Raw genomic sequence first — 18,861 nt, 5'->3', positions numbered from 1 at the left:
TTCTATATCTAGGGTTCTCTAAAATGTCCACCTGTGTCCCTTTTTGGTCACCAACATGGACTTGAAAAAATTTTGTGGTAATGCTATAATTAAACATCGGGTTTTAGGTTTAAATGCACCAGGAGGGTTTTTATCCCCCTTTCGCTGACCCTCCCCTCCCCAACTTTTCCACCCCACAGGCAAGAGCTTTGCAAAGCCTGCCTTTATTGTCCATTTGGTTTGTATTTTTATCTGATTGGGAAGACATACCTGCAGAGGCTTTGCTTTTTTATCTTCTCCTATATTTCAAAGCTTGTTTCTCCCTCAGTCCTGACACCAGCAATCCTTTGTGGTTTTTCTGGGACCTCAAAGACTTAATAGTCCAGCACATAACTTGAATCTTTGGAAATATATCCTAACCACCTCTAACAGCAGCTTCAGAGAAGTTCAGGGAGCAGCCACTCAGAAAAGCAAAAGTGGGTACCTGTGGTTAAATGTTCCAGGGAGGTTTCTGTCTTTAAAATCAAGTGAATATATTAAAAGATTGCTTTCAAATCTGCAGCACTCACCCAGGTAGCTTAGGGAGGCTTCTAGATCCACTGTGGGGAAGAAGATGAAACCAAGTTTAAAAGTTAATTAGTTAGCTCTCTTCTCGAATGTTTGGTGCCCACCTCACCCCCACCTCCTCCCACCCCACCGCCTGGGGAAGAGAGGAAAGCAAGAGTGTGATTAGAGAGGGAAATTCTTGCATGAAGCTGGTTACTGGGAAGTCAGGTAATATTAAATGTCTAGTTATCTCGCAAGGGCAAGCACATAAATGCAATAAATACAGTTAAGTAGTTATGATGAAAGGAGGTATTCTATTATTCTCATTAACATTCTAATTTGATACGTTTTAAAAAACTTCAAATGAATTAAGCTACTATTTAAAATCCTTGGAGGTTAATATTTTGTTCATTTCTTTGTCACGGATTATCTCTTAGAAATGGCATGAGAAGAAAAGTGGGGGAGGGAGGGAGGGAGAGAGAGTAAAAAAAGAATATACAATGGAGAAAAGACAGCTTGTTCAATAAGTAGTGCTGGGAAAACTGGGCAGCCACATGGAAAAGAATGAAATTACAACACTCCCTAACACCATACACAAAAATAAACTCCAAATGGATTAAAGACCTAGATATAAGACCAGACACTATAAAACTCTTAGAGGAAAACATAGGCCAAGCACTCTCTGACATAAACGACAGCAACATCTTCTCAGATCCACCTCTTAGAGTATTGACAATAAAAACAAAAATAAACAAATGGGACATAATCAAACTTAAAAGTTTCTGCACAGCAAAGGAAACCCCAAACAACATGAAAAGACAACCCACAGAATGGGAGAAAATCTTTGCAAGTGAATCAATGGACAAGGGATTCATCTCCCAAATTTATAAACACCTTCTGCAGCTCCACACCAAAAAAAAAAAAAACCAAACAACCCCATCAAAAAATGGGCAGAAGATCTAAACAGACACTTCTCCAAAGAAGACATACAAACGGACAAAAAACACATGAAAAGATGTACAGCATCACTCATTATTAGAAAAATGCAAATCAAAACCACCATGAGGTACCACTTTACACCAGCCAGAATGGCCAGCATCCAAAAGTCTACAAACAATAAGTCCTGGAGAGGGTGTGGAGAAAAAGGAACCCTAGTACACTGGTGGGGGGATTGTAAATTGGTGCAACCACTGTGGAAAGCAGTATGGAGATGCCTCAGAAAACTAAACATAGAACTACCATGTGATCCAGCAATCCCACTCCTGGGCATCTACCCAGAGAAAACCATGACTCAAAAAGACATATGTACTCTGATGTTCATTGCAACACTCTTTTCAATAGCCAAGACATGGAACAACCTCAGTGTCCATCGACAGAGGAGGGGATCCAGAAGATGTGGTACCTATACACAATGGAATATTACCCAGCCATTAAAAGGAACGAAATACCAGCATTTTTAGCAACATGGATGGACCTAGAAATTATCATGCTAAGCAAAGTCAGCCATACAATGAGACACCAGCATCAAATGCTTTCACTGACATGTGGAATCTGAAAAAAGGACAGACTGAACTTCTTTGCAGAACAGATGCTGATTCACAGACATTGAAAAACTTATGGTCTCCAGAGGAGACAGTTTGGGGGGTGGGGGGATGTGCTTGGGTTATGGGATAGAAATCCTGTGAAATTGGATTGTGATGATCATTATACAACTACAGATGAGATAAATTCGTTGAATAAAAAAATGGGAAATAATCTAAAAGAAAGTGGATATTTATTATAAACATGTACAACTGAATGTCTTTGCTGTGTACCTGATACATTGTAAATCAACTATATTCAATTTTTTAAAAAAGAAAAAAAAATAAAATGAATGGTCATTTTTTCCCTAAAAAAAAAAAAAAAAAGAGAGAGAGAGAGAGAAAAGAGAAGAGGAGAGAAGAGCAGAGCAGAGCAGAGGAGAGGAGAACCTAACATTTACATGTTACCTGTGTGATAGAAACTATCCTTAACATTTTACCAATATTCATTTATTTAATCCTCAATAACACTGTGCAGAATATTAATTTTGCTTCTAATTTACAAATGAGGAAACTAAAGTACTGAAAAACAAACAATTTGTTCAAGACCGCAGTTAGTCAGTGGCAGAGCTGAGATTCCAATCCAGGAAATGTGAACTCAGATCCTGAGCATTCCACCAGCTAGAGTTCAGATAGCAACTGAGGGGTCTATTTTGAAGGCCTGCTGAAATCACATGCACACACACACACATCTTCAAAGCCTCAACTGCTTTACACAACAGAAGTCAACTTCTCAATCACTGTGTCCAGTGCAGCTTGTCAGGGAAGCTTTGTGCCTGGTACTCCCTGAGGGACTCAGACTTCACCTCAACACATGTTCTCACGAAAACCACCCCAATGGGAAGGGAAGGTGGCGAGTCATACTGTTTCTCTTAAATTTTCCTTTGCCATATTGCATTTTTTACTGTAAGTCATATGGCCATATCCAATCTGAAGAGAACTGATAAATGTAATACTACTGTGTTTCCTAAAGTAGGGGCAATATATTGAGTAGAATTAGAGACTGCGTATAACCAGACATATGGGACAACCAGCACTAACGACTACCAGGGCACCCATGTGGGACCCACCCAGGTCTCTTATCTCAACAGTTGCTTCTAGATATTTCTTCCCTTCAACTGGAAATTAATTTTTAAAGCTCTAGGAGAAGACCCACTTTCCTTAAATTTCGGTTCTCTAGCGTAGTTATTGAGAATATTTTTGTCCATGTTACCTTAAAGACCAAGGATTTTTGAACATATAATTCAGAAAGAGACTTAAATTGATGGGCTTTCTGCTCTACATAGTCTATAGGCTATTATCTGCTTGAAAAGGAGAAGGAATGTAAGTTAACATTTTGAAAATATTACTCTACACAATGCTCCTAGATGATACTAAAATCTTAAGAGTTCAGAGGTTGATGTAACATTTTCTTTACTTTTTTGGTCAAATCACATTTCAGCTCATTAAATTCAATCGCAGCTGGGATGCATCTCTGCTCCTTCCTAGTCTTTTTCCTTCTTCAGACTTTATGTGCATTTTCTGCTCCTCCCCTTCTACTAGCAACATTGCAAGGATTTGAGCTTTTAACATTCAACTCTTAGGGGCAAGAGTAGGCCCTTCAGACCCTGTACATCACTGATAGTCCCTTTAGCAACTTCAGAGTGAAATTTTTCTGTGGCAAACAAGCATTTCTTATGTGTATAGTAATGATCTTCAGGTTGTCCTTGCACTATTATACTGGCAGGATTTTTATCACTTTCCTCCATACGACCAAGAGACTCCCTCATAGGAGGGAGTAACAGTAAGCCTGCAGCCAACCAGTGCTGTATGAAAATATGTAGCATGTCTCAGGGACATGATCAACTGTCCCCAAACCAAGTGTTGGTCTCAGTCTCTAACGCTAGCACCTTTCTTTCGAATTAAGTAACTGAACTGTGGGCATAGTCCAACTCTAATATCTTAGTGGTGTTATCTAGCTCAGTAGTTTTAAATATGCCTATATCAATTGTTTTAAAATATGAAGATTCCTTTTGAAATAAAAATGTAGCTAAAAAAAGGATATACAGATGACATACAAGTGTGAAAGATGCTCCATATTGTACGTCATCAGGGAAATGCACATTAAAACAATGAGGTATTACTATATACCTACTAGAATGTCCAAAACCCAGAACACTGGACAGCCCAAATTTTGGTGAGGATTTACAGCAATAGGAACTCTCACTGCTGATGAGAATGCAAGATGGTGCAGCATTTGGGAGACAGTTAGGTGGTTTCTAACAAAACTATATATATCCCTTAGAATAATATCCTACAATTATGCTTTTTGGTATTTGTCCAAAGGAATTGAAAATTTATGTCCACAAAAACCTGTCCATAGATGTTTATAGCAGTTCATATGTAATTGCCAAAACTTGACAACAACCAAGATGTCCTTCAGTGGGTAGGTAGATAAATAAATTGTGTTGCAGCCAAACAATGGATATTATTCAGTTATAAAAAAAAAAAAGAAATAAGCTATCAAGCCATAAACAGACATGGAAGAAACTTATACACATATTACCAAGTGAAAAAAGCCAATATAGAAAGGATCTCATGATTTATATCATGTCCAAAGGCAAATCATTGGAAGCAACTACTCTTAATCTGGAGATCTATGAACTAAAAAATATAGGATATCCGACACCTACACAACAAACACAAAATGAACAGAGTCTTTATATGGCATTGACAATGGTGCGATTCATTCACAGTTCAGATTGTTTTTCTTATCATCATTTGTGCCAGAGTAAACAAGCAGAGCTTCATAAAACCCTATTAGTTACTTTTATACCACTTTTGTTTACATCTGAATTTGTCCTGAATATATTGTTCACTGCTATGTGACTGGATAGAACTAAGTGTATCTGACAGTGCCTGACCATTTTTATTAGAAGGGCAATGGGCTATAAACTAGAGAGGTAAAATTACTAGCTACCACTTGCTCTGAGGCCCCCAATACAGAGACCTCTTTGGAAGACTAATAAAGATCATGAAAGCAGGTCTAGAGGATTCTCTTGCATGGAAATACTAAAACTTCAGAGATTGACATGAACTCTGAATTTTTGGAGAGTAAGTGTTTTATAAGGACTTTATTGGACTTTTTTTTAATATATAACGATTAAATTTTTTTCCATTATAGCTGGTTTACAGTGTTCTGTCAATTTTCTACTAAAACTCTGAAGATAAATTTTTTCTAAGAATAAAGAAAGTATATAGCACAGTAGCTCCACGGTATAGTTGTTAGGTTTAAGAGAGGTGCTGTTGTTTGATGTTAGTTGTGGGTTTATTGATCCTTTTCAGTTACTGAGCTAGCTCTCTGTAAGAATTTGAGAATTATTTCCTAGTTACCCAATGAAGTCTTGTTCATCTTTTTTTTTTTTTTTTGCTTTCCTTTATAACATATTTGCTAGCAGTAAGAATGGGAAATTCTCTTGGAAAAAGACAACAAAAGCAGACAGAACTAATTTATAGTCAATAATTATTGGCAAACAATTGGGTAAGAGTCAATAACCTCTGTAAAATTTTCTGGGTCTCAACCTAGAATTTATTTTCTTGCAAAGCTGAAATCGAGGAGAATTCTCCTGAACCCCAGCACCACAATACTTTATAAGAAATAAAACAAGTCATCCTTTTACAGCAGCCCTGCATTCTCTGATGCATGTCTTAGGCTGGAATAAAGTGAGTTGCTTTTGTTCCAGAATTACAAGGAGTTCTGCTAGTAAGAATGAAACATTCTAGAATTATATAAAGAGTTACTGATATTAGAAAATTGACAATTAAGCTAATTATCAAGAAAACCCCACAGCACCCTACCTACCTCTAGAAAAAAAAGGCAAAAAAAAAATCCAGGCTAATCAACAATGTATCTCAAAACATGTTGAATAAAAATAAATTATGGAGAAAAATATATACCATGTGATATAATTTAATTTTTAAACACATAAAGCTATATACTACTTATGAATACATACATATGGAAATATATAAACTAGTTTCAGCATGGTAGTTATCTCTGAGGAGAGCACAGTGGTTCTCAAAGCATTTAAATGGCTTTGGAGTTCCCACTGTGGCACAGTGGGTTAAGAGCCTGACTACAGCAGCTTAGATAAATGCGGAGGCATTGATACGATCCTGGGCCCAGAGCAGTGGGTTTAAAGGATCTGGCATTGCTGCAGCTCTGATAGATTGCAGCTGTGGCTTGGATTCAATCCGTGGACCAGGGAATGTCCATAATGCCATGGGTGTGGCCATAAAAATTAAAAAAGAAAGAAAAGAAGTGGCTTTAATGGCATCTGCAACATAGAGTTGCTGGGTATAATGGATGTTTGTAATATTATTCTCTACGCTTTTCTATATGCCTTACATATTTCATAAGTTAAAAAAACTTACAGAGATTCAGAATACTTTCCAAATAATATCCCAAACAAGATATAAGGAGGGGACGTTGGATACAGACTAGCACAGAACCTAAAAGGTCACAAAAAGGAACAAAACAAGAATGATGGGGAGGAAAAAGGATAAGGATGAAGAGAAAGTAAATCCCATTAGTCTGAATCTCTATAGGTTTCATCAATTTCTAAGAGTTTTAGCCTATGCTCACTCAAAAATCAGAGCACAAAACAAGGGGACATGGGCAATTATTTAACTATTGCATTACTCATTCTGGGTTGTCATACTCTTAACACTTGATCTGATCAGCAATAGATCTAATTTGCTTGCCTGTCAGGGTAACCCAGACCTTTAATCCTGAGGTTTCAGAGTCCTCAAGTGTTTTACCCTTGGGCTATGGTTGCTATTATTTTCAGTGTGTGATAATCACTGAGTTTAAAGGTATCAAAAGATGACTTCGTGAGTTCCCTGGGTTTTAGACCTACTTTCCACCCTCACTTGTGTAGGGATAATCCTAGATCTTCACTGGAATATGATGATAAAGCTTACTGAAATAAGGATGAATTCCCCAACCAGCATGGTAGGTAATTCCTTTCTTTACTAATTCAATAGCTCAAGGATACCAAAATATCCAAGTGGAAGTCATAATTTCAGGCTCAGTGGATCCATTATTATATCCCTTGGTCAAAGCATTACTTTACCAGCCCTGAGGAGAACTGTTAATCTAGCAGATCCTAAGATTGCATATATGAGAAACGAATTCCATAAATTGAATCACTGGAAGAGACAGTGAGACAGTCAATCCTACGTCTACACATAATTTCCAAATCCACACAGTTCAGCTACTGAGCACATAGAAAAACTATTTGTCATTAGTTCAATGCATAAACTGCATCCTTGAGAACAGATCCTAAACCTTGTAGAGTGTGATTCTCAAGTTGGTACCTTAACTGAGCTCTTAATAAGTTTAATAAGCATAACGTACACAAGGCGGTAAGAGAGGATCACATAGGTAGTCATTTATCCTTAGTCATACCTCTCATATGAGAAAAAGTATCTGAACCAAAGTTACACAGATCTGATGTTGGTAAATCAAGCATTCAAAGCCCTCAAAGAATAGTGTTCACAGAGGCACTGCAGATAAAGGAAACCCATATATGAAAAATGAGACATGGATTGACAATTCCAGGGTTGAATGGTCTGATATAAGCAACCTGCCCCTAAGTGAATACCTGGTCTTTCTTTTTTTTTTGTTTTGTTTTGTTTTGTCTTTTGTCCTTTTTAGGGCATGGAGGTTCCCAGGCTAGGTGTCTAATCGGAGCTACAGCTCCGGCCTACGCCAGAGCCACAGCAACAACAGATCCGAACTGCATCTGTGATCTACACCACAGCTCACAGCAACGCCGGATCCTTAACCCACTGAACGAGGCCAGGGATCGAACTCGCAACCTCATGGTTCCTAGTCGGATTCGTTTCCACTGGACCATGACAGGAACTCTGATACCTGGTCTTTCTGAGGAATGATATCAAATCAAGGGCTTAGTGCTGATCTCTGCTAGCAAGAAGGTAGTCAGAAATTATCAGCCCTAGCAACAGGCAGCCTCTATTCCTGCCATTATCGCTACTCTGTTCATAGGCCCACTGTGTAAGTACTAGGATAACCAAGGAGAAAGACTGGCTAGTGTCCATGGGTTGAGTCATCTTACGCAGCTGATATTTAGTGACTCCTGTGAGGTAGATGCTGGTGGGACATGAGACGCGCTGATTCTCAGTCTTTGCGCCCACTCCCATAAGTCTATCCAGTGTGTCTCTCCCTCAAAAGTCTTTGTTTCTGGTTGCTAAATCTTGATTTTTCAACATCTCTGGATAACCAGACTATTCACCATGGCCCGTAAGTCCATGGATATCCACCCTTTAGCTCAATTCTTTATTCACACAGCACAAACACACAAATGCATGGCTTGCAACTCTGCCAACTGGGAAGATTTCTCTTAACTTTTCCTCACGACCACCTCTAAGAAGGTTTAGTGTAGCGATGATTCACTCTTGCTTAGAAGTTATATATTGAGTTCTGTTAATTGTTGAAGGAAACGGCCCAGAAACCATAAATGTTTTTTGAGAGAAGTGACAGGGGAACTTGAACTTCCTGTTCATAAAATTTACTTGTGATTCCTGAATCTGCTTGAACAGTCCTGTCACTGAACAGGGATTATTTTTCATAAGGAATATTCTCAGGAAAAGGAGAGTGATGGTGAAAGATATGTTTAAGTCTTAACCTCAGTGCATCAGAACATGACCTTAATTAGAAATAAGGTCTTTGCAAATATAGTCAAGTTAAGATGAGATCAGTAGAGCATGAGGGAAATTTTGGGTATGGTAAAATATTCCTTATTTTGAATAGGATGGTGAGCCAATGAGTTCAAAACTTATTGAACTCCATACTAAAATGGGTTCATTTTATTGAATCCTTAAATAAAGGTGATTTTAACAGGTGAAATTAATGAATTAGCCAATATTTCAAAGTCATGGTTGTTGTTAGTCAATTTTTGTTCTTCATGCCTCTGGGCTACTTCATGCCAGTTACTAATCTGATTACTAAATAAAAATTAATTCTGTTACCATAAGAATGTAGGATGATGATGACCACACAGTAGGGGCAGGGAGAGTTTGTCTGGAACTCAGTGGTTCAATAAATGCCTACTGGCATTTCCATGTAAATTGGCAATTCAAGCAAAGCAGATACAAGAATACCTCCCCTCCCTTCTCCATCAATTCTTCATACCCATACACTTCAGATACAATAGAATTCTGAGTAACTATGTTGAATTTCATAAAAACTACAGGAGCTAGATTGTTATTCATGAAGTTTGGGGTGACACTTGAGGGAAGTGATACAAGAAGGCTAGGACAAAGGAGGTACAAGATAAGATATTCTTTAATTAAAGGCTGAGGTTTCACACCTATCTAAAGTCAGGAGTTAAGGGGCTTCTCTGAATATAGTAGGAAACCAGATCTAGTCTTCTTACATAAAGCTGGGAACAGGGATAACATTGATCTGTCCCTGAACCTGGACCTAAAAAGTATCTATCACTCATATATAGCAGCAATTGCTAACTTATTCTTTATAAATTTTGGTACTTCTGAATTTCTAAAAAAAAAAATACTGATGATAGAATGAGTCTAAATTATAACTGGGGGAACTGATACATTTAATTTGGGGCATACTGAGTTTAAGGAGTGTTTGGGACATCTCAATGTCTCAAATGTCCAGCAAGCTTATCTACAGAAACTTAAAGTGTGTCCCACAATGGAATACTACTCAGCCATAAAAAAGAATGACATAATGCCATTTGCAGCAACATGGATGGAATTAGAGAATCTCATACTGAGTGAAATGAGCCAGAAAGACAAAGACAAATACCATATGATATCACTTATAACTGGAAGCTAATATCCAGCACAAATGAATATCTCCTCAGAAAAGAAAATCATGGACTTGGAGAAGAGACTTGTGGCTGCCTGATGGGAGGGGGAGGGAATGGGAGGGATCGGGAGCTTGGACTTATCAGACACAACTTAGAATAGATCTACAAGGAGATCCTGCTGAATAGCATTGAGAACTTTGTCTAGATACTCATGTTGCAACAGAAGAAAGGCTGGGGGAAAAAATGTAATTGTAATGTATACATGTCCCCTTGCTGTACAGTGGGAAAATAAAAAAAAATTATAAAAAAAAAAAAAAGAAAAGTGTGTCCCAAAGATATGCACTGGGAGTGATGGAGGAAAGGACTGGAGCTAGATGATACCACTAAAGAATGATGTGTAAAATAAGAATATTGGGCAAAAGTCAGAAGTCGGCTGTTCACCACACTTGAAGGGTTAGGAGGAACATAAATGGTCACAGACAGAGGAAGGTAACTAGGAAAAGATGGTGTTACCAACACCAAGCACATAGAACAAGTCAACATGCATAAGAGAAACATGGAAGCTGCAAATTGGAAAATGTTCCCTGGAATTGGCAATGAGATATTAGTTCATAAGCTTCAAGAGCAGTTTACAAAGTGTGGGAGGCTAAAAGTGAATCACAGTGAATTGAGGAGTAAAAGGTAAATGAGAGAAAAGGATACAGTTAATAATATAGAAAAAGAGGAATAAAGATAGAGGAAGAAATTTACAGGAGATGTGTCAGAAGAAACAGTGGGAAAACGCAATGTCAGGGAAATACAGTGTCAAGTTAGGTAGTTTTAGAATGGAATACACTCAGCTCTCTTAAAAAGTAAGGAAAATGAGCCAGTATCAAAGATATATTAATCATGTAGGAGAAAGAAATGTTAGTAAATGGGACGTCTGTATGGATGAGGAAGGAAGTGGATTTAAGAGAACAGATGAAGAAACGCAGGGTAAGAAGAGAGGTCCTTATTTTTAAGAAATGAAGAAAAGTCTGTCAAATGGTTATAAGTACAAATAAGCATCTGGGTAGGGAAATAAAAGGTTATCCAAAAGGGAGTATGTATAATTGTATATGGAAGGGATGGTCAACAGGGATCTTCTATATAGCACAGGGAACTCTACTCAATATTCTGTAATAACCTATATGGGAGAAAAATGTGGGAAAAAAAAAAAAAAAGGAGTGTGTATAGAGTCCTTGAAGTAATTAAAGATATTTGAAAGTCATCAACCCGAAAAGAATGCTTTGCAAGACAAAAGTCTATTTCTTTGAGATAATCACATTACCTCAGCCATGCTAAATCCAGCACATTTAGAAAATGACTATATCTAAAAACATATTCACAATTTAAGTCTCAGAGGTAAAATTAACTTTGTCACTAAAAAGTCTGCATAGGGATACAAAGCATGATTTTCTAAGTATATCTTTCCCAAAGGGACCTACTTTGATAGAAAATAAAGGTTTGGATCATGATGAATCAGGTGGCCTCTATCTTATAAGGTTACTCTTATAAAATAATATCCTTTCTCTGGCTAAATATTATATTAGATAAGAAGGTGTGCTGTCTCAGATATCTGGTTACATCTCATTCATTTAGACTGTTCCTCTAATCCTTTCTTCAGAGAATGAAGGCTTCCTTGTTTGCCCAACAGGTAAATATCTTTGCCTATTAATGCAAAAGACATACATATTAAACTGTATGCCATCAAGGCCAATGAAAACCAGATTATTATAATGGTTTTTTTCTCTGTATTGTCAAATAGCATTTTTAGTTAGTAAAAACGGATTTCCTCACTCCCCCTTACCTAGTGTGTAACTATTTGACGAGTAGTATCAGTAAAACATGCAGTTTACTGACCTGATTACAATGTTGAACCCATTATTTATATTGTTATGAAGGAAGAAGTTCTCCAAGTCATCAGTGTAAGGCATCCCAGCTTGACCCAGGAGGAATCAGAATGAAATCACTTCTTTGAGAAATAAAGGGTCAGAGAAACTCAGACATTGTCCCAGTGATGCCTGAAACCTACATCACAGTGGACTGAATAGTTTGCTAGGGCTTTTGTTACCCCGTGATCTTAGCTGCTTGCCAATGGGAACAACAACAACAGCAGTGAAAGTGCATATTTTTATTTTTATTTTTATTTTTTAAATTAAAGCGTATCAAATATACATTTTATACACACACACTGGTATGTCTGTTACTCAGATGGGTTGTGTATGGTGGGGAAAAGTGTTAGCAGCTAATATAAAACAGATGTGTTGGCAGGTTAAATGTTTAGCTCTTCAATGACGCTTCCAATCCTATTGTTATGAGAGTCCATAACAATCAAAAATTTAGTTGGGGGTTTAGAGAGGCTCTCCTAACTTGGTAAGAATGATAATTGCTGTTCAAGTCACAAACTTAGCCTCAGCCTGTGCAGCTGGGGTTTTCTAGAGCACGATTTCATACCAATTTCCTGGACCTCCACATACCCCTAAGCAGAGTTAATTCATATTGGACACAGTTTCCTACAACTCATTGTTATAAAGTAATCAGATATGAAGCAAGTCTGCTGTCCAAGCGTTAACACCTTACTGCGGGCGCCACCTGCCATGCAGTGCTGTGAGTCTGAGATATGGTGTCCAGAAAGGAGGGATTACGTGAACAGACATTTTTCAGAAATAATGACTTATGAGTGCCAGTCTCATTTCCCTTTGCCTGGTGATACCCCCATAGAGGCCACTGCAAAAGGATTCGGCAGCTTGCAAGAGGCAGAACTTGAGCTCTAAAATATCCAAAGGAGAGTGAATGTTTCTTTTTTCTTCTCTGGAGCATTGCTAATCACAATCTTCTTATCACGGCCTAGATGCTGCATGAGATAAACCTATCTGACACTCTAAAAATAGCATCTTCTGAGCTACTTCTCTGTCTTATGAAGTTCCCAAAGGAAAGCTATGGAATGATTTGTAGTTCATTGTAACCAGAATCTACACAATTGGGGAACTCTTGTGGTTTTTTTTTTTTTTTTTTTGCTTTTTTTCTTTTTTAAATCCTGGAAGTCGCCAGGTGGAGGATGTTTTCTGCTGGAGTCTTTGATTTGTGTTCACACCCACCATAAAAGAGGCCGCTGGTATCTGCCTTCCTCAAAGCTCTGTAAAGTGTTTTTTTTTTTTTTTTCTCAATTTGAGCTGAGAAAAGTAATGTCCACATTCGTTATCTGGCCGCCTTCCTGGGGGCCAAACAGACTTGCTATTTGAGATAATTAGGGCAGAGCCAACATCCCTACCTTCTGGACAGCAAAGCCTCCAATGGCTTAACCAAAACTTTAGAAGAAAGTCACCAGTTCTATAGTGCTTCCTACCTATCACCATTTATAAAACTAAATCATTTTATTATCCTTTTACTAGGCCTAGGCCTATTATTTATGGGTTATTTATTTCAGAAATAAAATATGGGGGCATCAAAGGAGGGGCAAAATATCCTATTTTCTTCCCTATCCAACTATCAATCTAAGTCTTGGCTTTATCATTTTTTGAAACAAACAAGTGTGATATTTAGATCCATGTTCCTTTTTTTTTTTTTTTTTTGCTTTTTAGGGCCACACTTTGGGCACCTGTAAGTTCCCAAGCTAGGGGTCAAGTTGGAGCTATAGCTGCCGGCCTACACCACAGCAACAGCCACAGCCACAGCAACTCGGGATCCGAGGCGCATCTGTGACCTACACCATAGCTCAAGGTAATGCCAGATCCTTAACCCACTGAGCGAGGCCAGGGATCAAATGTCCACCCTCAGGGGTACTAATCGGGTTTGTTACTGCTGAGCCACAATGGGAACTCCCACTATTCATTCTTCCCACAATTCACAGGAACTAGAACACTGTTAATTGCAAAGTATGTTCCAAATAAGAATGGCATGAAATGGAATTTCTGAAGAGTCGGGGAATGCTGCGGCAGTTTCTGGTGAGGTAGCTGATTCTTTTTTAGGAATGGTTTTAAGAATAGCCCTGCTACTAGCAACATTAAGGCTGGATGAGACATCAACTTCAACTAAAAGAAAACAGTACTCGTTAAACTTTTACTCTTGAGAAAATTAAATCTCCACACTTCAAAAAAGTTAAAAAAAACGAAAATCTCCCATTGATAGAAATGCAACTTCTCAGAGCCCATGAATGTTTCCTACAGAACTTCCTATACGAGCTAAGCCAGTTTCTTTCTACACACTCCTGGGTTGCTAAGCTGTCCTCAGGCACTGTGGATAGGGCACTTCTCCCCTGTCCTCCACACCCTACTAGTTTAAACACAAAAAGAAAGGAAACAAACAAAAACAATGCTTTCCTTGTCCACCATACTGGGGATTAAATTTTCCTTCACAGGACATCAACGTTTCATTTCCCAGTCAAAAGGATACCCCATCCAATACCTTTGCAAGGTAGACATCGGGACCTTACCTGGGATCTGGTTTTAATAGGCCAGAGGACCAGCTGACAGAAGGGTAAATGTTTCAGAAGGATGAATGCCAGACTGTGGGGAAAATAAGAAATAAGTAGGCAGTTAAATAATATTTATGAAAAAAAAAAGAATATTTATGACAGAGTTTGGGCATCCTTCAAAGTAACCTGGGGCCAAGTTTTAAGCTAAGAGTAAGTAGCCTGTTGGAGAAGTTCTTGGAGCCAAGGCATTGGAGTCAAACACACTTTGGTCAAAATCTCTTCTTTGTTATGCAGATCTCTAGCACATAAGCCAATCATCTAAAGTCTCTAAACCTCATTTTCCTCTTCTATAGAATGCATTTCAGCTGCCTGGGTCCGTGTATCAGAGACCCATGTTAGGGACCCAGAAATATTCAAGTGAGAGATATGGACCATGCAGAGTAACAGAGGAGACAAATACACATTGAAAGATATTTTCCATAAAAATCCTTAAAATTTTTTTCTACAGTTATTCAAATGTTAAACAGGTTAAAATATTTTCTGCTCTGACAGTCATGTGAGGAACATGTTTAGTTAAGGCAGCCCTGTGCAGAGGTGAAAAACAGGGTGCTTTGCTTCTGGACAGCTTGATCAAGGTGGTCTCAAGCATCCTCTCAGCCTGACTAAACTTAGAAGGGCTTCTTCCTGACTGGAGGCCCCTTACTTCCCTTTTCTTGGAACTTGTATTTTAGAAACCTTATCACTGTAAATCCTTTCTCTGTCCCTTTGAATTGTATGTAAATCTCCTCCCAGCCTCTTGCCAGTTTTACAACCCAGGAAATGTTTTTTCTCAAGGATCTAGCAATCATTTTGAAATGTAAACACTGAAGGATAAAGTGCCCCAATCTCCCAGTTTCTGTGGAAGGTAGCAGTCGAATTTCCATGGATGCCAATTAGCAAACACAGGTGGCCTCATCACAAAAGAAAAAAAAAAAAATTGCAACCTCAGGAATGACTAAATGTGCTTAACAAACTCCATGGATCCATCTGCTCTCTAATGTCCTCCAATATTTTCCTACTAGCTTACCCCCAGGGTTTAAAACCCTCTGCCTTTTGTTTCAGTGAAGCTAAGTATCCAGATTTGCTCTGGGTTCTCTGTCCTACTGCTGGCAATAGAATCAGAATAAAATCAACTTCTGCCTATTCATCTTATCCAGTGACATTTTTTTCTATAATAAGCTTGACTTTTGCTTTGGAGCCTCCCTCTTGGCCATAAGTGCCTCTGTCAACATCAAATCCAGGATAGTTTCTAAAACCTTCAAAGGGTAATGAACTGCAGGATGATGAAACTTGCAGTGGAGGTGAGCTTAAGGGAAGTCTATCTATACCAGGAGCCCTGTAAGGTCTGCTACAGAATGTCTCTCTCCTAACATCTTTCTCTTGTAAGCCTACCTCCTGCGCACCTCTCGGGGTAAATTGGTGGAGTGGTAACAGCCTTATATTTGTTCCTATATGAATGGTCTTTTGCAATGTGACTTTGCCCTCTCTCTTCTCAAGAGAGGTAGTCTTTTACTCCAACTATTGAATCTGGGCATGGTCTTATGTCTTGATTTAATTAGTGGGACACTAGCTAATATGACTAAAGCAGAAACATCAAGTGTGCATGGGAGCTTGCCCTTTCTTGCATGCTACTGGGACCCAGACTGCCTCCAAATAATGAGGAAGCACATGAAGAGATCCCAGCCATCACAGCCTCCCCAGCTAAGTTCCCACACATCAGAGTGAGGACATTTTAGATCTATTATGTTCCAAAACATCTAGCCAGCCTACAGAATCATGATACATGATGCATATTTGTGGTGTGAAGCATTTGGGTTACACCTTTTTTTTTTTTTTTTTTTAATATAGCAAAAGCTGATAAAGTTCCTGTCATGGTGTAGTGGAAACGAATCCAACTAGGAACCATGAGGTTGCAGGTTTGATCCCTGGCCTGGCTCAGTGGGTTAAGGATCTGGCGTTGCCCTGAGCTGTGGTGTAGGGTGCAGATGTGGCTCAGTTCCTGCATTGATGTGGCTGTGGCTGGGAGCTGCAGCTCTGATTGGACCCCTAGCATGGGAACCTCCATATGCCGAGAGTGCAGTACTAAAAAGCAAAAAAAAACCCACAAAAACAAAAAGCGGGAAAAAAAAAAAAAAACATAACATCAGGATGCTACATTTACTAAGAAAGCATGAATGAGTTCCCAACAAAGAAAAATGACTAGAAATTACCTGGAGAAGAAGAGCTTTCCAGGAAAACATTCCTTCATATGGTGAGCCTCAAACCTGAAAGGTTAGGTGAAATTTAAAAGAAGTTTTTTCAGGTAATTGAGAGTATTAGAGAAAATCAATCTCTCTGAAAAACTAAAAATATCTCAGCTTTGAATACTTTTTTTCATTCCTATTAGACTTGAAAGCTTGCCCATTGATCTAGCAAGAACAATTTGCTAATAGTTAGGCTGGCAAGGCAGGATTGTTACCAAAAGGGTGTGTGAGGGGCCCCTTTAGTTCACAAAAGTCATTGCTGCAATGGGAGAAAAAAATGAAGAAGCAGTAGCCACGAAAAATGCCTCTGTTTCCTGTAATTCAGGTGAACTTAAACTCTTATCACGGGAAAACGACTTCCAAGCCTAAAGTCACCCCATGCAGTATCTGATGCCATCTGCAGAGAAAAAGCTATCTTTAAGTTCTCCCCCCAGGAGATCCTACAATACTCTTACATTCCTTTAACACTGCAAGTACTTCTACCTCTCCTCCTCCTTTTTCTCCTCCTTCTTCATCTTTCGTGAATATAAACAATATGCACTTGTCCATCTTTCCCATTAGACCTGAAGTTCATTGAGGACAGGGTCTGTGCTTAATTCATGTTTTTAATCTCCTATAGCACAGGGTACAGAGAAGGTGCTCAATAAATATCTGTTACATAAACGAATGGAAGAGGACAAGTGCTATGTAAAACATGGAGTAAAATCCGGATAATTCTGTTCTTATTCCCAAGGCCTGAACAGGGAGCGTGGCAAAAAGTGGCCACCATTGTCATGGCAAACAAAGTTTATACTACAAAAAGCTGCATGATGCATGAAAGTGTGTCTTTTTTTTTTTTTCAAGAAGGCACCTGAAATTCCACCAGAAATCATGACATGATGCCTCTATAATATGTCTATTTGAGTGAATTCCAGATAGTATTTGCTACTTGCATCTCTTCTTTTTGTTTGGAAGAACAGAAGGCCTGAGCCAAGGACAGATTTCATGGTGTTCCAAAACAAAACTTTCCTCCTGAGATAGCATATGAATAACAAGTTGCATCTAGAGGTAAACATTTTTTGGAAGCTCAAACTAATTAAAAACAGTATTGTTTGCTTTCAACTGGTTGATAGAGTGAGAATATTTTTGCTATTTCAGTTTGCTTATACCCCAAAACAAAAAAAAATTTTAAAAAGCCCTTCCCTTATAAAATATTTATTGTTTTATATTTTAAAAGAAAGCACCAAATCAATTCTACTTTGAAAGGCACATTAAAAATGTAAGCACAAAGCAAAGGACACATTTCACAGAAGATTGGAACTGCTAACAGTTTTTTTTGTTGTTGTTTTGTTTTTTCATCTACCAGAAGAAATCAAATGAAGCCAGTTTGCCTCTGGGGTTTTAAACATCATTACAATTCATCTTAATAATGAAGTTAAAATTAACTGAAAGAAGACAAAATGGAAAAAAAAAATCCCTCACATCACTAACATGGATTTATTCATGGTAAAATGGATAAAAGTTATATCCTTTGGGTATAGTTAAGAAAAAAAAAATCAAAATAACCAACATATAGGTAACCCATGACTGAAGCAGCACCTCAGTCATCTTGTGTTTATGGAAGCATGAACTAATGTGTACATACACACTTTATACGTGTATATAAACATATGCTGAGAATATACACATTCACATTCAGTAAAAAATAAATGCAACCACCAAGAAACCTTTAAGCTATATCCAAAAATGCTACCTTAGAGACAGTCCACACTTACCATGGAATTCTCTTTCTGATGTTGCACATAAGTAATAGCAGGAACTCAGGTCTGCTTCATGTAAGCTTCCCCTTTGCCTTTGTGGAATCTTTCTGTTGAGGAATTAAAAAAAAACTGATGAAAAGGTCGAAAGGGGGCCTCTCCACTCTACAGGGGCCTCACATGTTTCCATGAGCACTCCTGCTTTGACTTTCTTCCTTCCCCTCTGAGAGAAAGAACAAAACAGGTACCCTGCTCCTTGGAAATGGACAGAGTTTCTTTTTAACCAATTAAATCCTTTCAGAAAACTAAAGCTGTCACACTGGAAATGTAATGATGCTAACAACAATGAATTGCAAATCCATGGTACACACTGGAAGATGCAGTGTGTGCTTGTCCGTCAGGTGGGAACACTGCTTGCTCCTGCATACTCTTCTGGGGTCAAGTTCAGAATTCAACCATTCCTCT

The 18,861-nt window shown here is 38.3% G+C and overlaps 1 long non-coding RNA gene across 1 annotated transcript; it reads right to left on the bottom strand.

Annotated features, from left to right (window-relative positions):
* Positions 1-13,946: 13,946 nt before the first annotated feature.
* LOC125124349 (uncharacterized) lies at positions 13,947-18,503 on the bottom strand. The gene is made up of 3 exons (XR_007134281.1): positions 18,415-18,503; positions 16,628-16,681; positions 13,947-14,469 (listed from the first exon to the last, which is right to left on the bottom strand). It is a non-coding gene; the product is annotated as an uncharacterized LOC125124349 (long non-coding RNA).
* Between the last annotated feature and the right edge of the window lie 358 nt (positions 18,504-18,861).

Source organism: Phacochoerus africanus, chromosome 4 (assembly GCF_016906955.1).
Source record: "Phacochoerus africanus isolate WHEZ1 chromosome 4, ROS_Pafr_v1, whole genome shotgun sequence".
Classification (NCBI taxonomy): domain Eukaryota; kingdom Metazoa; phylum Chordata; class Mammalia; order Artiodactyla; family Suidae; genus Phacochoerus; species Phacochoerus africanus.
This window is presented reverse-complemented; position numbering and strand designations above follow the sequence as displayed.